Raw genomic sequence first — 22,723 nt, 5'->3', positions numbered from 1 at the left:
CACTCCAATTATGAACATCTCATGTATGCTGTTTTCTGGGATTTTTTAAAAAAACGTTATTTGAGGAGCACCTGGCTGGCTCAGTCAGTGGAGCATGAAACTCTTGATCTCAGGGTTGTGAGTTTGAGCCCCATGTAAGGTGTAGAGATTACTTTAAAAAATGAAATCTTTAAAAAAACCACTTTATTTGAACTTCTTATATCAAAGCATTACTGAAAACATAAAACCACAGGCCAAAAAACTGAAGTGTGTGCTTAAAAACAATACAAAAAGAAAAAAAAAGTCAAAGGAGGTTAGTGAAGTATTAAATTGGTAGAAATTAAAATGATAAATAAATGACCAAAGTTATCACTCTTCCAATTAGAATAAGAGCATGGACATTGACTTTTGAGGAGGTGATGAAGATTAATTTACACTAGTGTCAAATGCAGCTATAAGTAGTCTGAGAATACTAAATGAGTGTTTTTGCAATATCAGAAAATTTAAGGGCATTTGTTCTCTTATGCGAAAGAGTTAGAACTAGGGAAAAGCTTTCCTACCAGACATTTGTTTCCCCCGGAAGCTTATTGTACATGTTTCCTGGATTACTTAAAAAGTGTTGCTGCATAGCAGGGACATGATCCTGGTGCCAAATCCATCTTAATGCCTATTTTTGTAAATAAAGTTTTATTGGAACACAAACACACCCATTTTGGCAATTGTCTGCGGAGCTTTTTCCCTATGTTGCAGGGTTGACTAGTTGAGAGAGAGACCATATAGCCCACAGAAACCTATTTATTCTCTGGCTTTTTTTAGGTTTATTTTTGAGAGAGAGACAGAGACAGAGACAGAGCAAGAGCAGGGGAGGGGCAGAGAGAGAGGGAGACAGAGAATCCCAAGTAGGCTCAGTGTGTTAGTGCCGAGCCCAATGTGGGGCTGGAATTCATGGACCCTGAGATCATGACCTGAGCTGAAACCAAGAGTCTGACACTCCATGACTGATTTACCCATTCTCTGGCCTCATACAGAAAGTTTGTCAATGTCTGTTGAACAGTAAACTTTTTAAAGTTAGTTCATATCACTATTTTTAAAATTGAATAATTAGGTTTTGTCATCTCAATAAATTTAATTGTATGCATGTTAGCATAGAAATGATGAAGGTAAGGAAGAAAAAGAAATAAAACCTTTATTGCTTTGGGACACCACTGCTAATGACTAATTTCATGTTTACAATTACAAATCTCTGCAACACTCCACCAGACATGGTCTGCATTGAAATAAGGATACTGCAGTTAGATCAATCCAGAATTATTTTCCCTGAAAGTTTAGGATTTAGCCACAGAAATGAATTTGATGAGACTAAGGGCTCAGCCTAGATAAATTGTTTCTGTTTAATGCCATGTCAGACACCAACGCTGAGTTTTGGCCATTCTCTCTCTCTCTGTTTTGCTCTCTGTTTTTCTCTTTCTTTCAGTCTCTGCTTCAGTCTCTCTTGTTTGTGTGTGTGTGTGTGTGTGTGTGTGTGTGTGTGCGCGCTTGTGTGTGTGTCTTCCTTGAAAGAGCTGCATCTCTTTCATTGCATTGGTTCTCCCAATCTCTTTGCTCCCTCTCTTTTCTTCTCCATTCCTCTATTTCTTGTTGTCCTCTTCTTGATTCCCTAATTCACAAAAGCCACACAAATTCAATAGCTGTGGCTTTGTTTCTACATTGTAACTTTCAATATTTTATTAGAAAACCAAATTGAAAGCTGCCTAATGATCCCAGGAGAAGACTCTCCCAATTTAACATAACCTCTAAACAACATTTGAGAGGCAATTTCAGAGGTCCACAGTGGAGTGGGTATTGCAAAGCCACCGGTGCAGGGGCAGTTTAAAGTAATATGCATTTTGGTTCCTCCTCTTTGCTTTTAGCACAGCCATGGGGTCCTGCAGACATTTGCTCCCGGTACTGCTCGCTTCTCACTTCCATTTTTATTAAAAAACTAACAAGGAGCATTAAGCAGCTCCCTGTTTAATTTCCCATAGAAAAGCAATAGTTTCAAGCAGCCCACTGGTGGAGGGATATTTAAATGCAAAATGCACAGCTGTGCCAAATGTATGCGCCAGAGCAAAAAGGGTTTTTTAATATGACAGGTTAATACCATGGATTTTTATTTCATTTGCCACTGAAACAGCTAATCAGAGAGAATTGGACCAGTGGAAGCAGAGGTGAAATTGGGTAGTTGTTAAGAGACAAAAGATATTGCTTGTCAACCTTCTATGGTTTTAATATTATGCTACTAGATGCTGCAGAATTGACCAAAAGTTACCCCACTGAGGAGATTTGCCCTGACCTACCCTCACTTATCAGAGATTCTAGGAACTTCTTACACAGAGACACTAAGTGAACCTTGTTTTCATCCAGCCACATGCTCGGTCCCTGCCTCTTTCCTACCCACTGGAAAAAATATATATATTAAAGCAAAGGCTAGAAAAGATCACACAGAGGAAATCGTTAAGGCTTCATATCAGTCTGAACACTTGGCTTCCCTTTGGCTCTGGGTAAATAGACACATAGTAATGTGAATGATTGTAGAACACAGAATGCCCTGGGCACAGATTTCATGAAATCTCTGTATAACTCAGGCAACCATGTTAGATGACCAGATTAGCCCAGCCCAGCTTTATAGGAGAACAATCGTTTAATTACGTTTTTAACAGATGTCACTCTTAAGCCAATCCTGCTTCCTTAGGCCAGGTTTCCACAATGACCCTTCCTTTTCTTTAGTTCATAACATACACATGATAGTGAAAAACCGTGTAATGAATAATAATGTTCACTGATAGGAAATTTGGCAAAACTTCTCAATGGCATTTAAGAGTTAGGTCTGTTTTGGGGCGCCTGGGTGACTCAGTTAAGCATCCCACTTCAGCTCAGGTCACAATCTCGCGGTTTGTGGGTTTGAGCCCTGAGTCGGGCTCTGCGCTGACAGCTCAGAGCCTGGAGCCTGCTTTGGATTCTGTGTCTCCCTTTCTTTCTGCCTGTCCCCTTCTCACACTGTCTCTCTCTGTCCCAAAAATAAATAAACATAAAAAAAAAAAAAAGAGGTCTGTTTTTCCTCTTAAAGTTCAAGGCTTTGTCAAAAGATAGGTCAAAAAATAACTTTCAATGTCAAAATGAATATTGACAAATATGCTCTGAATTGTCTTTCTTAGAATTTTTCCTTTTGAAATGAATTTTTCTTGGCCCCAGGGCACTTTCTCTAACATCACTATTCAAGTTCTAGCATTCAGCTTCTAAAGTCCAGACCCACTGGCCACCTAGATTCCATTAGAATACATCTATAAAGTTTTGACAAATATGTTCTGGTTTCAAATAGTAGAAAGGTCAAGTGATTAAGGTGTGAAAGAGGCCACAATCCACATACGTGAAAGGAACAAGGTGTTAGAAGGTCCTAAGCAGTAGATAGATTGCCGCAGAGTAAAGTAAGGAAATGTTTTCCATTAATTTGTTTACTGATAGCTCAGGGAACAGTTCCTTTGCTTTCAAATTAAATCATTTCTGCTCTGCTACCCAAGACAAGCATCATGCAGTAACCATCTGAGGATCTGAGTGATGTTTTCAACAATAAATTGAAAACAGCCATTTACAAATGACTGCTTTCATATAGGTCCTTCTTCTGTTAGCTAAGGCAAAAAGAGAAGGGGGGGTGGGGAGAGGGAGAGAGAAAGAAAGGGAAAAGGAAAATGTATGTGTAGAAATTAATTATTAAAGGATTGAACTGAGGGGAAAGACTATTATATTTCCAGAGGAGGATAGATCACCTGTACTTTTATTAAGTAGGCACCTGTTGTAAGGATAAGTCTGAAATGATGTTTCCATTTATTCTGGTTAAATGGTGGTATGCATGTATGATGTAGCATCTGAACACTGAGGCCAGAATACACATGGATAACAATATTTGCTGCCATTTGTTAAGTGTCTGTTACATGTCAGGTGTCACATTAAGTTCTTTGTAAAAAAAGAAACTCAAAACCTTGTTAGATCAACAATGAGAATAGCTGGAGAATGATATTTGGGTGTTAGGCCATATAGCGAAAATCTGATTACCATAAAGCATAATTCTTCCTACTTCCACTCTCTTCTCTCTTCGTTCTTGCTATTGTCCCATTGGTACCAACTCTCCTTCCATCCCCTCATTCCTAACAGCACACAATCTGCACACTGATGCAATAGCCTTTGGTCTAATTCTAAGTCAGCACAATTGGGTGCCCCCCCAGCTTTATTGGGATATAACTGACAAATAGAATTGAACGTTTATCTTCTGTTATGCCCAGAATTCGTGATCCCCAAAGACCACCAGGGAGCCGAGTCCGATGCAAAAGCAGAAGAGCCTTTATTCGAGCTAGCTCGAGCTCATTCCCCTACCTGCACCGACGCAGCGGTGAGATACCAGGGAGAGAGCGCAAGTTTCAAAAGGACAAAGGTTTTATTGGGGCCTAGGGGCAGTTGGTGAGGTAATGGCTGTGGCCTCAGCTGACTGGCTGGGGAAGGGTCGGACTCCTGTTACCTAGGTCGCTGGGCGTGTTTTGAACAGGAAGTTTGAACGGGTGAGCGGGAGGTTACTCAAGGGGAGGAGGCGTGGTCTAGGTGAAGGACACAGAACAAGATGGAGTCAGCAGGCATAGGCCCGCCCTTTCATTCCCCCCTTGTGATGTAGCTTAGGGACACAATCATGGGACCGGCTGCATTTACGGTGACAAGGGGAACAGAGTTTGGAGGTTTACGCAAAGTTCTGGGAAGCAAGTGTCCCTGGGGTGGCTCTGGGAGGTCTGATTAAGTATTGTCCCCGAGCTGGTGTCTATGATCTGCCAGGTGATGTTTTGGGGGGCGTGGGGACTCCCGGCAGCATGAGCAATGACAAGCAGAGTTAACAGAGTTACCAATATTAGGTGGGTCAAATGCGCTGTAGCTTGAGCTTGAGCGGGTTGTGTTGGTCCCGACTGATGGCCCATCACGTGACGAAGTCCTTCCGGATCCAGGAGGGGTCCACTGGCCGAATGTGGGTGTGATGGACCCAGGTCTACTTTGAGAGCGGTGGGGGTTGTCAGCACCACGATGTAGGGTCCCTTCCAATGCGGCTCGAGGGTCTCTCGGTGGTGCCTCTTGACATAGACCCAGTCTCCCGGCCTGTACTGATGAGGTATCGGGGTCGGGCCAGCCTCGTAGATGGGACGGAGGCATGGCCAAATGTCCTCGTGCACCCTCTGGAGCCCTCTCAAGGAAAGAAAAAGTTCTTGATCTTTAAACTCAGCAATAAGTTCAGCTCAAAGGCTGGGAATAACAGGGGGTGGCCTGCCAAACATGATCTCGTAGGGAGTAAAACCCAGAGTGTAAGGAGTGCTTCTAACCCGGTAAAGGACGTACGGTAGGAGAGTCACCCAGTCCCCGCCAGTCTCCATGGTTAATTTGGTAAGGGTCTCTTTTAGGGTTCTATTTATTCTTTCTACCTGTCCTGAGCTCTGGGGCCTATAAGCACAATGTAATTTCCAGTTTTCCCCCACCACCTTGGCTACTGCCTGTGTTACCTACGACATAAAAGCTGGTCCACTGTCTGATCCTACCATGGCAGGAAAACCATACCTGGGTAAGATGTCTTCTAGTATTCTTAGCCACCGTCTGAGCTGTTTCATGCTTGGTTGGGTATGCCTCCACCCAGCCAGAGAAGGTGTCTGTAAATACTGAAAGATATTTATAACCATACTTTCCTCGTTCGACTTCAGTGAAGTCGACTTCCCATTGGGCTCTTGGTCTGGTGCCTCTGAGCCTGGTTCCTTTTTATATTTGATGTGGCTCCCCTGGCGTTGGTGAGTTGGCAGGTCTTGCAGGCAGATACAACTTGCTCTATTTTGGTGTCCTGTTGGTGAATCTTGATTCTGGCATATCTGTCAGATTAAGTCTTTTAATTTTTGGGCCCCCATGTGAGTAGACTGATGCATGTGCTCTAATATTGAGACTCTGAGCCAGTCTGGCAGCAGGAGCTCCTTGTTAGGTGTATACCACCATCCCTTTATCTCCTGGGCCATGGGGAGTTTCTTGATCTGCTGTAACTCCTCTTGGGAGTATTTGGGCAGGTCTGGTAAAACTGGGTCTCCCAAGTCCGGTAGTTGTTAAGCCATTTTCTAGCTCCCAACGTTAGCACCTTGGTAAGGGCGACGAGCTCTGCTTGCTGGGCTGATGTTCCAGAGGGTAGAGCCTCCACCCATACGGTGTCCGTTTCAGTGACCACCGCTGCACCCGCATACCTGTGTCCATCTCGCACAAAGCTGCTGCCATCAGTGAACCAAGTAGCCTCGGCATCGGGGAGGGGCCGGTCGGTCAGGTCCGTCCAGAATCCATGTACTTCTTCCAGGATTCCCGCACAGTCATGTAGTGGAGCACCCAGGTCAGGGTCGGGCAGCAGGGTTGCAGGATTGAGGGCTGCACTGGGGTGGAACTGCACTCATGGAGGGTTGAGTAGGAGGCTCTGGTAATGAGTCACATGTGTGTTGCTCATCCATCTGTCAGGAGGCTGTTTCAGGACCCCTTCAATGGCGTGTGGGGTCGTGATCCAGATCTCCTGTCCTAGGGTCAGTTTGTCTGCATCCTTTACTAGGAGTGCTGTCGCCGCAATAATTCTTAGGCATGGCGGCCAGCCGGCAGCCACTGGGTCTAGTTTCTTAGACAGGTAAGCCACTGGGCGGTTCCAGGGGCCTGAGGCTTGAGTTAGAACCCCTTTTGCTATTCCCTTATGTTCGTCTACAGAGAGGTGGAAGGGCTTTGTAATGTCTGGTAGGCCCAGGGCTGGGGCACTTAGGAGGGCCTTTTTTAACTGATTAAAGGAAATTTCTTCTTTTTCAGTCCATTTAAATGTTTTCCCCTCTTTGGTAGCTTCATATAGGGGCCTGGCGATCTCGGCAAAACCTGGAACCCAGAGGCGGCAGTAGCCGGCTGATCCTAGGAATTCCCTCACTTCTCTTCGGGAGGTGGGAGTAGGGATCTTTAGGACAGTTTCTTTTCTGGCATCTGATAACCACTGCTTTCCCCCCCAGGATATATCCCAGGTAACTTACCCTCTCACTGCATATCTGAGCCTTCTTCGAGGATGCCCAGTACCCTAAGGCCCCCAGGGTAGCCAGCAGACCCCGGGTCCCTCACTCACAGTCTTTGGCTGTGTCGGCAGCAATCAGGATGTCATCTACGTACTGTAGAAGGGTGAGGCCAGGGTGCTCCCTTCTGTACTCACCCAGGTCCTCATGTAGTGCCTCGTCGAAGATGGAGGGTGAATTTTTGAATCCCTGTGGTAGCCGTGTCCAGGTGAGTTGCCCACTGTAGCCCTCCTCCGGATCATGCCACTCGAAGGCGAACAAGGGTTGGCTCTGGGGTGCCAGCAGCAGACTGAAGAAGGCATCCTTTAAATCTAGTACAGTATACCAGACCCTGGAGGGCGCCAAGGAGCTCAAGAGAGTATATGGGTTGGGAACAGTTGGGTGTATGTCCGCGACCCTCTTATTTACTTCCCGGAGGTCTTGTACCGGTTGGTAGTCATTTGTGTGAGGCTTTTTGACCAGCAGTAGGGGGGTGTTCCAGGCAGACTGGCAAGGAACTAGTACCCCTAGGCTTCGTAGTCTCTGGATGTGTGGCTGGATCCCCTTCCAGGCCTCCTGAGATATGGGGTATTGTTTGATCCTTACCGGACTCTCTCCTCGCTTGAGCTCTACCAGGACTGGGGTCCTGTGAGTGGCTAGTCCCATCCCCCCCATCTCTGCCCAAACCGAGGGGAATTCTTGAAGCCATCTGTCTATATTATCCTCTCTCGGGAGCGCCTCCTAGTGGAGGCGGTATTCATCCTCCAGTTTCATGGTCAGGACCTGGATGGGGTGGCCCTTGCCATCGGTGACCTGAGGCCCCCCTTGTCTGAAAGTTATCATCTGAGCTCCAATCTTGGTCAGTAAGTCCCGTCCTAACAGCGGGTAGGGGCATTCTGGTATTACCATAAAGGAGTGGGATACCCGGCCTGTTCCCAAATCTACTGTTCTTCAGGTAGTCCATGAATACTGGCTCATACCAGTTGCCCCTTGTACCCAGGACTTCTTGCTGGCTAGTTTTCCTTGTGGGGTGCGGAGGACCGAATGTTATGCTCCGGTGTCGACAAGGAAGTCAACAGGGGTCCCCTCCACTTTAACAGTTACCCTGGGTTTGGGGAGAGGGTCCGAACCCTGACTCCCCTAATCACTTAGTTCATCTAGCTCTAGGACTTTTACTCAAGCAGCCTTGCTTCCCTTCCCGTCGGCCCTTTTTGAACAACCTCGGGCCCAATGCCTTATCTCCTTGCAGTATGCGCACTGATCCTTCTGCAGCCTCTGCTTCCCCCCCTTGGTGGTTCCTTTACCTTTTCTTGCGTCGTCTGCCAGCTGCCGGAGACAGCGGTCTCGTTCCTCGGGGAAGTCAGCAGTGATAGCTAGTAGTATTCTGGCCAGGTCTCGAGTCTGCTTACTGCTGGCAGCCGCCATGGCACGAGCCTGCTTGTCCTCAGGAGGCTCCCGGTTATTATATACCATTTCAGCTACCACCAGTAAGTCCTGCAGACTTTTTTCTCCTAGTCTATCTATTTTCTGTAATTTTCTCCTAATGTCTATGGCCGATTGGTTTACAAAGGCCATAACAGCTGCCTTGCTTTCCGGAGCCTCTGGATCCGTTGGGGTATAGGTACGGAATGCCTCCATGATCCGTTCTAAAAAGGCAGCTGGAGATTCATCTTTTCCCTGTTGTACATTTCCTACCTTGGCCAAATTGGTTGGCTTTCTAGCAGCCATTCGGAGACCCCCCCATTAGAGTCTGGCGGTAGACCCAGAGCCTCTCCTTACCTTCTGCCGTGTTGAAATCCCACTGGGGCCGAGTTAAGGGGAAGGAGGCATCTATCTGAGCCTGGTTGGTGGTGGGATTCCTGTCTGCACCTGGAACTAGTTTTCGGGCCCCATTGAGGATTCTTTCTCTTTCTTCAGTCGTGAACAGGACCTGCAAAAGCTGCTGGCAATCGTCCCACGTGGGCTGATGGGTAAAAAGAACAGAGTCTAATAAATCAATAAGCCCTGCCGGTTTCTCGGAAAACTTAGGATTCTGAGCTTTCCAATTGTAGAGGTCACTAGTGGCGAAAGGCCAATAGTGATGGGGCTGATTCCCCTCCGCATCTGGGGGTCCGGTGGCTCGCAGGGGCAGAATAGTGGAGTTGGCGGCGGAGGCGGATTGCCCCCTCTGAGCCCTTTGTCTGGTAAAGGGCAGGCTTCCCACTGGAGCCTTTCTGCCTCCTGCTCTCGGAACAGCGTCTGCCTCCCCCGGAGGGGGAGGATGGTGTTCTTCCGGCACCCTAGAGGGGTTATACGGGGGAGGAAAAAGTAATTCTTCTTCAGTACCCCCCTGTAGGACAGGGTAGAGGGGTGCTGAAGGCTGGGTAAGACTTTTCTTGTTTTCCTTGTCCCCTGCAAAGCAAGAATGGGTTTTGGCTCCAGAGGGAGCGGGGCTAGGAAGGGCTTAATCCAAGAGGGTGGGTAGAGGGGTAGTCTGAGTCTGTCCCATAACGTCCGTCCAGTAAGTCCACAGAACAAAACAGAGAAACACAGAAACAGACAAACAGATGGCCCTTAGAAAGTCTTCCAACTCCACGGAAGCAAAACTGAAAGCTAGCTTAGACCTTTGAGGGGATTCCACGTCCCTCCCAAACTGATGAGGGGATTCCACGTCCCTCCAAAACCGAAAGCTAGATAATGGCCTCACGCCGACCAGCGGAAGCGACCCGCCTCGTCTCAGACCTTTGAGGGGATTCCATGTCCCTCCAAAACAGATGAGGGGATTCCACATCCCTCCAGAAGAGAGAATCGGAATGTCTTCCGAAACTCCCGGCCTGTGGTCCTCCAGTGCGTCCACTTAGACCGCATCAGGCACTACCAGAATTCCAGAAATGAGCTCACACAGAAAAGGCAGAACAAACAGACAGACACTAACCGTGGCCAGTCAGGCTCTCCGGGTCGGGGGTCCCTCAGGGGTCTTGGGGATCCCGGACGAGCCCCCAAATGTTATGCCCAGAATTCGTGATCCCCAAAGACCACCAGGGAGCCGAGTCCGATGCAAAAGCAGAAGAGCCTTTATTCGAGCTAGCTCGAGCTCAATCCCCTACCTGCACCGAAGCAGCGGTGAGATACCAGGGAGAGAGAGCGAGTTTCAAAAGGACAAAGGTTTTATTGGGGCCTAGGGGCAGTTAGTGAGGTATTGGCTGGGGAAGGGTCGGAGTCCTGTTACCTAGGTCGCTGGGCGTATTTTGAACAGGAAGTTTGAACGGGTGAGCGGGAGGTTACTCAAGGGGAGGAGACGTGGTCTAGGTGAAGGACACAGAACAAGATGGAGTTGGCAGGCATAGGCCCGCCCTTTCACTTCATTTCTGAGTATAAAAAGAAAAGTTTACAAATAAACAAACTCCCATGTCTCCTTTCATCTTCTGCTTCCTTCTTTCTCTTTTTGTGTAAATAAATGTAAACAGGCCAATGGTGCCAATTCATATGCCTAAAGTACTCATGTTTTTCTGCTGGTGACCTACTTCAACGAACACTTCAAAAGCTAACCTTGTGCCTTTAATTTATATAATAACTCTAGGAAATAAGTCCTATTCTGATTCCCTTGAGTTAAAAATGGCTCCAGCAGCACAGAGGTCTGTCTGGCCTTTCTCAAAGTTCCTCTCTAGGTCTAAAATAGACTATGAGAATAGCTTTATTCCCTTGAGCACAGTAAAAGGGTGTTCACAATTAAGCCCTACAATTTATTTACTTATAATTATGCTTGTCTCTGCAGATTGCCTTTTCCTTAGCTTTTCAATGCCTGAGTCTAAAGGCATCATGTGCTTTTTATAGGCCAAATATCTTCTAAAACTTTTTAAAAGTGGGTTTAGTTTTTCCACTAACAAGAACTTATTCAGTCAGAGAAAATCAGTAAGACAGAAGTAACCGAACTAGTAGAGTTCTAGGTGATAATGTTAATGAAGTTCTAATTTGGCAAAGTCAAAATGGGGAGTTTCTGTCACTTTATAGTCTGTATTTTTGGTATTTTATTTATTCAATTTTACCCCTTTATACAAAATCCCTATAGGGAGAAGGTAACACCTAAGAAGTAAGAGTTGGCATTTAGAAGAATCTAAAGTGATTCATTTATTCTTTAAGAAAAAAAATCACTGTAATCTGAAATTGGTTGGAATTGATACCAATAATGACAAAGGGAGCATACTGTTTATATTTTGTCTTAACAGAGGAGACAAAAATGAAACTTTGAAAGCTAAACAGAGGCAAAAGCTTTATTACCTTTTTGTTCATTGATGAGGGAGCATAAGGCAGGCTAAGATCAAAGTACAGGCTAGCACACCCAGCCCCATCCCCCACGTGGGATAAGCGTGATATTCCTCAGGCACTGCTGGCTGCCCAAGAATGAAGGAAAGGAAAGAAGACAAATGGTTAAGTGGTACAGATCACAGTCATGCAGGACATGAGTCTCCATCAGAGTACAAATGTCTTAGTAAATTATAAGAAAAAAGCAATTCTTATCAATAGCCTCGTCTCTAGAAACCTATAGGTTCAGTTTCCTAGAACCCCAACATCACCCTTCCATAGTGATATGGGGAACAAAGGCAAGAAGGAAATGGCAGATAACATTAAATTTCCTTAAAACCTGCAGCCCATTGACAAATACTTGAGGGTGACAAAGTAGAACATTTCTCCAGGAACTCCCTACTGTTTTAATGTTAATGTTTTGCTAGTGGGAAAAACAACCTTAGCTTGACAATAGCTAGGCCAGGAACATCTTGTGAATCTTCTTTAGCATATAAAAATCTATTTGGCAACTTCCTATTTGCCTTTATGTCCCCAACTACATGGTATATAACCAGTCACTGCAGCTCTTTATGCCCATGGGTCCTGTCTATGTGCTTTAATAAAATCATCTTTTTGCACCAAAGATGTCTTCAAGAATTCTTTCTTGGCTGTCAGCTCCAAACCCCATGAACCATCACCCCAAAACTTCTTCACTATCCTTTTGATAAATTCACAAAATCATAACCTAAATTCTACTTCAAAAGAGCAGTTTGATTTTAGGTGTACCCATGTTTCATTTTGTCCACCTGACTCTTTTCTTCTACTCCTATTCCTCATTTTCTCCTTCCCCCTCTTTCTGTTGCCCTTCTTTTTATTTCCTTCCAAAGTACACAGTTTGTCAATAAGGATGCACATGTGGATGTTTGTGTATAAGTTAAAGAATATGCCTCTTCAGACATCAGCCTTTGGGAATTTCAGGATTCAGGAGCAGGTCAGAAGCTGGAATTAGTTGAAAAAGACAAAAGAGACTTTATGGCCAGTAAACAACACTTGATCACCCTGGAATGTACAATTCTGCCAAGCATCAAAGTGTGATAGAGGCCCTCCCTAAGGAATGTGGTGGAGGCCTTCTCAGAACAAAGGAAGGCAACATGCAACATGGCCCAATCAACTCCTATACATGTATGCATAGCTCTGAAACTACTCTGTAACTTGGGCTATGTCCAGTCAGACTATATGTGTCACCATATATGGAGACAAAGAAATAGAAATTGCATGAAAGACTACACCCCACTGCACTCAGGCTCAACCTTTTTGGGGTCTTAGCCTGCTGAGCCTATGCTGGCACAATAAAGCTGCTTCCTGGAAAGAAGAGCCTCAGTGTCCCATATGTCTGTGTGAGAATCCTGCTACAAAAGAACCTATGCTAAACTTGAGGGACAGCTGTTGTTCAGTTCACTATGCCAAAGAATCAGTGTGTAGTTTCGCTGATAAAACTTTTGAAAGATCAGTCTTCTCAACCAAGTGCTATTGAGGGAAAACAGAGCAGAGAGCAAGAAGACAACAGGGTCTGAGTCATACCGTGGATTCATTCCCTTTACATCAGAAAGTGTTCACCTCAAGAACCTAGGAAAGCAGTTAAACCAGCCATCTGAAATAGACATTGTGGACGACCACCACCTACATCAACCTCTTGGTGTTTGTTTTTATTTATGTTTTTATCTCGTTGCTCTTGCCTTCTCTCTTTTAGCAATGTAAGAATTCCATGGGTAACTTCTTCATTTCGAATTTTAACATTTTCTCTTTTTTTTCTATAATGAAAGTGCTGTTCATTTCTCATAAAAATGTAGAGAACACCTATAAAAAACAAAAAAAGAAAACAGATTCAAGGTGGGAAATAAAGGCAGAAGGAAATGGCAAATAACACGTTGAGAAATAACTTGAGGCTGGCAGACTAAAACATTTCTCCAGGAACTCCCTACTGTCTTAATGTTAATGCTTTGCTAGAGGGAAAAACAACCTTAACTTGACAATAGCTAGGCCTTTAGTATCCTGTGAATCTTCTTTAGCATATGAAAATCCCTATGGAAACTTGCCCTTAACTTTACCTCCCCCAACTCCCAAGTATATAACCAGTCTCTCTTCATGGTCCCAGGGCAGCTCTTTCTGCCACAGGTCCTGTCCCCAGGCTTTAATAAAATCACCTTTTTGCACCAAACATGTCTCAAGAGTTCTTTCTTGGCCATTGGCTCTGGATGCCCACCACTCCAAAACCTCATCACTATCAAAAGCCACTTTTAAGAAGTGGCCACTTTAAAAAGACAGCCACTTTTAAAAAATATTGATGTTTTGACTTGACCCTTGGTATGACCTGAATATTTCTTTCCCAAAATATTGAGTTCCTTAAGTATTAGTTGACTTCATCTCAGGTAGAAACTTCATCTTATATACATTTCAAAAAATGGAGGGAGAGGCACAGGTCAGGAATTCCTATAACTTATCTATAACTTTCTATAACTTACCTATAAACTTTATCAACACCAAATAATACAGGAATAACTAAAGAAAAGCTACAACTAGAAGCAACGAAGGTTTACAGGCTTATTTAGCAGTGAAGAATAAGAGAACTAAAAACAGGGAAGACATATTGATTCAGAAGGGACGTGGTTAGCCATCCAGCTTTCCATGTTGCATACAGCTATGCTTAGCCTAATCACAACGAAGCAGAAGCTAGTCGTAAATTTCCCCTCAAAAGCATAAGTCTTTATAGCTCTGGAGACATAAAATATCTCTATAGCATATGTGAAGAAGATGAGAATAACAACTGCACGTCAGTGTCTACTGAGTATGTGTGCATCCACTTCTGTCCTAGCAAACAAAACAACAATAAGAAAATAGTGGTTCGTCCTAGGTTTGTGGGAGATTGGCAGGGAAGAGGTCATAGGTAAGATGGTGTGACAGCTGCATTAGAGTAATATCTCCAATATATCATGATCATATTCATAAAATGTGTTCATGTAAGCTTTCAAATACCTACTCATTTATATTTAGTGTATTCTGTCTTACAGATGTCTAGCACATTTTCCACATTCATAACATCTCTGCTTAAATGTTATCTCCTCAGAGAATTATTTCCTGAATTTTATATATTCAGTAGTCCACCACCACATACTTGTTTACTGTCATGTCACTTGATCTTAATTTCTTCATAGCATTTATCATCTGAAATTATCTTATTTGGTAAATTGTTTATTTGTTTATCTCTCATCTTCCTTCAATAGAATGGAAACCTAATGTAATCAAGGTAGTTGTCTATGTTCTTGATCATTTTATTACTAAATACAGAGCTGAAAATATTACCTAGAACACAGCAGGTATTTGATAAATATTTATGATAGAAATTTAAGTAAAACAAAAAAACCCAAAACAAACAAATTGAATGCATGTAAGATCCATAGCTTCAGTGATTATTTTGTCTTCTTTTTCTTTTTCATTGTTCTGAAAGCAATTTGTTAAAATTCCCCACTGTTACTGTGGAATTTTCTTTTAGCTCTATACATTTTTTCTAATTAACAATTAAAGACATTTTATTATATGCATACAAATTAAGAATTAGGGAGTGGAGAAAGGTGTCAGAGACTAAACAGGCAACAAGTATTCATAAAACATTTGACCTTAAACCAGTTTACCATTTCCAAGTTCTCTTTCATGTTTCTGTCACCTTTCCTACACTATTGTGTCTTCCTTCTTACACTATATGCAGAGAGTCAGGGCTAAAAATTACTCAAAGAGCACTTGTTTCAGACTTTCATAGCACTCATATATAGCTGGGAGATCAAAACAAAGACATCATACACCGTTCAGCATGAAAAAGTGTCTTTTTTTTGGTTTCCTTCTTTTTTTCACACAAAAAAATAATAATATTTTATTATGCATTCTGCATCTTTTAAATGAGCATTGTACTCTGAGGAGGAAAGCAATGTGTTTTATTTTGACTAACACATGACATAAAATTTCCAGTTGAGTCATGGAAAGAGTGAAAAAAAAAAAAAAAAAAAAAAAGAGAAAAATGAGCCAGACAGTGAGACAGTGCTGAATGCACAGATAATAAAGAAATGGTTTCCTTGGCAACAACAGCACTTCGGAAGGTTTCAGACAAGAGTACAACTGGGTACAAAGTATCTGATAAAAAATTATTGCAAGAGAAGGAAATTGTGCAAATTTAACAGTACCAGAATATGCACTGTAAATCTGAATGTGATTGCTGAAAATTTAGATAGATAGATAGATAGATAGATAGATGATAGATAGATAGAGATAGAGATATAATTTTTCTAATTGATTTTATTTTCTCTTTTTTTGGTGTGAAGTATCATTTGGGATGAAGTAGCATTTGGGAGGCCCCATTAAAATAACAAAGAAATTTTAAAGTAATCAAAGGATATTTATGCTTGGAAGAATCAAAATCCATTGACAAAAACATCAAAGTATATCTCCAAAAAAGAAAAAAAAAAAAATCAGACACCTGTTGTGGGACTCCTAATATCTCCTTTAAACTCCATTTCTTCAGAGAAGGGTAATAGTCTTAATTTTCAACCATCAAGAATAAGAATTATTTTGGGTCATTTTCCAGTTCTGTACACTTAAAAATAATTTATGCTTAGCATTTAGTTTTCAAAGCTAAATTGGGAGTACAGGTCATCGTGATATTAATCTATTGTATAAACTTTGGATAAACAGAGTCAACTGGTCATTCTGATGGGTATATTCTATTACATATAATAATGACAACTTAGTATTTCATCTTCTTAGGCACTGTCCTGCATCTTGCATCCTTCAGGGATATAAATAATAAAGGCTATTGGATCTCTAAAATTGCCAATTCTCAGGGATGCCTGGGTAGCTCAGTTGGTTAAGCGTCTGACTTCTGCTCAGGTACATGATCTCACAGTTCATGAGTTTAAGCCCTGTGTCAGGCTCTGTGCTGATAGCTCAGAGCCTGAAGCCTCCTTCGGTTTGTGTCAGCCTCTCTCTCTGCCCTCACCTGCTCACACTCTGTCTTTCTCTCTCCCTCTTAAAAGTAAAAACAAACATTGAAACAATAATAAATTAATTAATAAAATAAAATATTGCCAATTCTGGGGGGAAAAATTCAAATGTCTTAAGCTAAAATGTGTCAACATTGTAAAAATCCTATTTAATATGCCTACTTGTGCACAAAATAATGTTTTTTATTATAACATAATTTTATAAAGATGATTCTGGGGGCGCCTGGGTGGCTCAGTCGGTTAAGCGTCCGACTTCAGCTCAGGTCACGATCTCGCGGTCCGCGAGTTCGAGCCCCGCGTCGGGCTCTGGGCTGATGGCTCAGAGTCTGGAGCTTGCTTCCGATTCTGTGTCTCCCTCTCTCTCTGCCCCTCCCCCGTTCATGCTGTGTCTCTCTCTGTCTCAAAAATAAATAAACGTTAAAAAAAAAAATTAAAAAAAAAAAGATGATTCTGTATTCTAAGATGTATTTGATTGGCATCAATATGTAAGGAAGCTGCACTATTCAATTCTCCTGACTAACTTATATACTAGAGATAATCATAGAAAGTAGTGAGTGAGCTTTAGTTCATTTGTATCTGTGATTACCACTTAAGTTTTTTGAGAACTCAGCATGCCTAAGATGTTAACTCCTAAGGTAGTAAGAAAAGTGGTATTTCTACAAGGAAATTGAAAATAAAGGAACTATTTTAGCTTTTTAATGTTCCAGGTACACTTGGAGACTTGCTGAAAAAATGTAGAAAGGTAGAGCAATTCTATTTATTAATTTTGTCCTTAATTACAGCTAATATTAAGAAATTTAAATAAAAGAAATATATGCCTATGCTTAATTTTTAATTTTAGTTCTCTAAAAAAATATTCCTGGTCAAAATTTTAGCAAAGGGTCTGTTTTTGACTAATGTAAATGATTCATTTATCTCTAACAATGATGGGCAATTTCTAATAAGTAGAAAGCGGGAAATAAAATTGAAATGTTCTATACAACAGTATATGGATACCCACATTTTTTTTCATTCACTTCTATTTCTGGTAAATTGTATTTAAAATATCATTGTTAAAGGGAGTTTCTAATTCTACCTCTTTTGTAATATATATTGGCAGAGAAAATGTCCTTGCCTTTAGTTCTGAACTTTTAAGATTAATTTTTTAGTTTATTTAAATACTCATGTTAAAGGACTATTATTTTGAGACTGAAAAGTCCTGTACTTGGGTAGAATACAAACTTTTCTTTTCCATTTTATGAGATTGGTACAGTGCACAAATCATTATTACCCATGCTAATTGACTTACCATTGACAATTTGATGATTTTTATGGAGATAATTTCTAATGTGCACATTTCTAGTAATTTTCAGCATGATATCAAATTCATTTTATTGGAGATTTATTTAAAAAAACTTTATAGAGAGCCTACTGTAGCCTTAATATTTGAATGGATACTAAGAATCTGAAAATGAAGACTAGAGCAAGGACTTTGCTCTAAAATAAATTACACACTCCCTAGGGGGAAAGATATGACTGTCAAATTACTTTCACATACTCTATTTGGCCACATCTCTGGGCCTAGATACAAGTTAATAGTGTATCTAGTCATCAAGTTCTATCTGAAATGCCACTAACTTTATACCTGCACTGATTTCACCCTGCTAGATACAGACTCTTGCACTGTAGTTTCTTCCCCCATAGGATTATTCGTGAATTGAATACCATCAGCTCTAAGTTGTGTATTGTTTTCACAGTTATCATAAGATCAGGAAAGGATTCCCATCATGGAGATACACTAAAGTATATATAGGCAGGAGTGAAGCCGGAAAGGTCATCAAAAAGCATTTAAGAATGAAGACTCTCGCAGAGTGGATGGGAGGGGCCTATACCAAGTGGGGATTATAGGATGACTAACATTAGCCATGATTTGAAGGATGGGTAAGTGAGACAGGGAAGTAAAGTCATATGCTGATGAAACCTGTGTGAAGATGGTGACTGTGATGGCACAAGAGAAGTGATGGAATTAAAAAATAAATGAAAACTTAGAGAGCTGTCAGGCCTTGATGAAAGAGTGGATGTTAAGGGAGAAAGACAAATCTAGAGCCAGGATAGAATCAGGAAATAAGAATGCAGTAAAAACCAGTGAGAGATGTTCTGGGTTCAAGTTTTAATCATCCTACTAATTGGTGGATTTTTAGTAATTTTTTTTAACATTTCTTAGCCTCAGTGTTTTAATTGCAAAAGATAAAAATAATACTTCATCCAGTAGTTACCAAGACTAAACAAAGTGATACAATATAAATTCCTTAATCTGGTGTCTGGCAGATAGGGAGAATTGAATAGCTATTACTATATATTTTAATATTAATCTGTTATTACATTAATAATAATAACATATTAACTTATAATTTAATCAAATTGATAAAATTATTATTCTGATTTGAACCTAGGTAACCCCAGCCAAAGATGACAAGTGGCATCTAAATGAAAACTGGTTGTAGGAAAGAAAATCTTCTAAATATTTTTATTTAAATAATTATTGAGGATTGTGGAAACTAGGCCAAGGAGTTAGAACAAGGAATGAGAAGAGAGACCTTTCTGTAAATCTTTTTGAGTTGAGCTGAAAGTGGTACCTCATCTACTCCTATGATGTCCTGGGAAGCACAGACTAAAACTAAATAAAATGTTGTAAGCCAAACTGGCCTCTGCCTTTAGTTTGCTACCCCAAATCCAGGTGGTTTCTGCTGAGACTAGTAACCAGCAATGTTATATAATTTGGAAATAGGGTGTATGATCCTAAAAACCAAGGGAATTTCAGAATGTATCAATAAAACATGAGATAAAAATTATAAGAAACATCCACTAGATTGAAAGCCCCATGAGGGCAGAGATTATATCTTGTTCTATTTATAGCTGCACACCCAGTGAGTCTTGTTCTGAACAAGGATATTTTGAGTGAATGAAATATTAAGAGCTAATGCAAATTTTTAAAAAATGTTTATTTATTTATTTTGAGGGACAGAGAGAGAAAGCAGGGGAGGGGCAAAGAGAGAGAGAGAGATGGAGAATCCCAAGCAGGACCCACGCTGTCAGTGCAGAGACTGACTCAGGACTCAATCTCAGAAACCAAACCATATGACATTATGACTTGAGCTGAAATCGAGAGTCCAAGGCTTAACTGACTGAGCCACCCAGGTGCCCGGAGTTAATACGTATATGACTACCATTTATTATGAGCTGTCTCACGACTGCCCATTTTGTGAGAGGTGGCATCAAGAGGTGACTCTACATCTGTTTGATTTCAACATGTATTTTGTCTTTCCACATATGTGTCCGTAACTGAGTTCAATGTTTGGTGACATGCTAGTGCTTTTAGTGATGCACACCAGAGACAATGTGATTGATTAATAAGATTAGTTTTCAGGTTTTTCACTACTAAAGTGTGTTCTTTGCTTTTCAGAAGTAACATTAAAATTTTTAAATAAAAATTTAATTTTTCTACAGACCTTATCTTATATAGATGTGCTAATATCATGGGTATCAAGATATAATTTGAAATATGAACCCTCTAACTGAAGGAATTTTACCCTGATTTAACTATACTTTTTCCTAAGCTCTTATTTTTATGTAATTAATTTAAAATATCTTTAGGAGATAGCTGGTGCTTTTTGACCTACATTAAATTCAGAGGTACTTTCTGTTAGTTTTCCAGATAAATAAAACTGTCTGTCTGAAATTCAGTTCTAATGAAACACTCTACTCAAGGGCTTTGTGAAAGTAACTCCATTTATAACATGTCCTTCTGGAAATTGAAAGCAACTTCTGAATGGCACAAAGCTTCAAAAATATTGTTAAGTGCTTCTTTGTCATTGTTAAATAAATATTGGTAGGCATCAGAATTTTCCAAGGAACATTTAGAATTACTATATATAAGTATTAGGAATTCAATCCTAACTACACATTGGATTTAAGGGTGTCTCAAAGTTAATATAGGTAAAATAACTTATTTTATCTTTTATATCTTTGTTTTCTGAAACCAGCATATAAAAGTGGATTGATGTTAATTTTTGGAAGCAACAGAAATGTATGTTTTGGCTTCTCAGTAGGTTCTACAATTTCTTCTAAGTTGATGCTGAAAATAGACCACATATTTTAAATGCATCAATATATAAATCTCACTTTTCTAAAGCAATAGTAGACCTTTTTATTTAGAGTCTTCAATATTAGTTTAATGACCCTTTATTTTCCATAAGTTCACTTTCAGGATCATTTTATACAGTAAAAGCCAAAATAGACATGACATGAAACCACATTTTATACTTCGGATGTTCACTAACTGTTCAGGGTTTTGTTTTGTTTTCTTTTGCTTGTTTTTAAATTTTTCCTCAGTAACTCTATTCTTTAAATTATAGGAACACACAGGGACAACTGAAATTGGAGAGCACAATTCTTTTCCTAAATGTTTTAGTATTCTTACTCATAGTTTTGTTTTACATTATTTTATTGATAAATATACTAAACTTAAGGAATAACTTATCTTTGCAATCTCATCAATTTAAAAGCTACATTTGATTTAATTAATAGGAGGAGTTTATGGGAAAAGCTTTTATCGATGGGCATTGGTTTAAGATATCTTGGCCTTTTGAGAACAATGCACTATAATAATTGGTCTAAGATCATGTTAGAGAGGGCAGGTCACTTTATATTCTCTCCCAACTAATAGAGGAGTCAGGTGAGGTTGCTTCCTGACACGGCTACTATTTCATTATTTTGGCTGATATTACTGACCTGAAGAAGCTATTTCCAGTATTACTTGGACCCAGCAGATAATGGTCACTGACAATCACAGTGTAAACACAGAAAACAAGCCAGTTTCTTTGCATCTGGACCTCAATTTACTTTTAATTTTCCATTCTTGATTACACGATGAATCACACCTATTATGTCCATTGTATTGTGATCTAAAAAAAAATGATAGGTAATTGTGGTAGAGTCATCAGAACAAGTAATGTTCTGGATGTAGGGAAGCTGTAGTCTCCCTCAGGTTTTGAAACAGAGAGACTTTGGCCAAATCATTTTATGCAGCGATTCTCAAATTTCTCTGCATGCTGTAGTCATGGGAGCATCTTAAAACAAATCAGAATGCTAACGACTGATTCCCGTTGCTAGAATTTGATTCTTCTATAATTTATTTTTAGAAAATAAAATATCCACCTATAATGTTGGTACATTTGTTTTCTGGTTTTTGTTGATGTTGTTGTTTGTTTTTTGCAAATAGGTAGTAGCACACTTAATCTAAAATTGAAAAGCCAAGAATAAATATTTAACTTACCATATAAGTTTTAATAATGAAATGCACTTCCATTTTTAAGTGATTTTGAAACTGTAGATAGACATTTTCCTTAAAGGCATTTTGTGTCCTCATTTTCTTCTTTAATGCAGTCTGTATAATCTAATCTAAAAATGAATAGAATCAAATCTAATCCTAAATGTGATGTTTTTAGAGGATATAGACTTCTGATTCCTTTACCTTTTCAGTTAAAAATATACTTGGAAGTGAAGATATAAACATGTTTTTTTTTTCAAATCATTACTTATTATTTTAAATTATTTTAAATTATGTGAATAAGGGGCCAAATCTAGAGATTATATTAGATCCAGAAAATGGAAACGAACAGAGGGAAACTGGCATATAAATTTTCCATATCTAACTTAATTTCTCATGCCTTCGAATGTCGGCATGTGAAGCCATATATGTCATTCTTCCCTTGATATTTCTGGCTGTACCATTTTGCCTCCCTGTATCTAGCTATGAGAATTTGCACAGGACATGAATCTCAATCTGTCATTTTGTGGCTCCAAATTCTCTTTAATTCCTACTGAATTTGCAAAAATCATTAAAATTGATCAAAAAAGTTTGGTCAAGAATCATATTTTCACAGTTTATACCAAGAAAATTAAGTTAAAGTTGAAGATAAAGCATATAGGATTGAATTCGCATCATACGCTATTGGACTCCCATCTCCAATGTAGAAGAAAGAGCTGAACATAGACACATTCCATGTTCACCTGATAGAGAAATTAAGACCCTCTGGAGATGAAAATGTTTTTGCGGAAAAGCCTCTTTGCTGTTTGTCTATATCTTTTTGTCCCTTGCTTGTCTAGTAGTTTCATTGTATTGATTACTATCAAGCTATTTCTTAAACTTCTATTTCCACAATTGTAAATTTTTGAGACTCCAGAGTTTCAGTCTTATTTCTTCTTCAGTCCCCAAAATGATTCTCTCTTCAAAATCATAGGCTGCTTTTATGTTTAGAGTATTTCAGTGAAATGCCCCACATATGT

Source organism: Panthera uncia (genome assembly GCF_023721935.1).
Source record: "Panthera uncia isolate 11264 chromosome C1 unlocalized genomic scaffold, Puncia_PCG_1.0 HiC_scaffold_3, whole genome shotgun sequence".
Lineage (NCBI taxonomy): Eukaryota > Metazoa > Chordata > Mammalia > Carnivora > Felidae > Panthera > Panthera uncia.
This window is presented reverse-complemented; position numbering follows the sequence as displayed.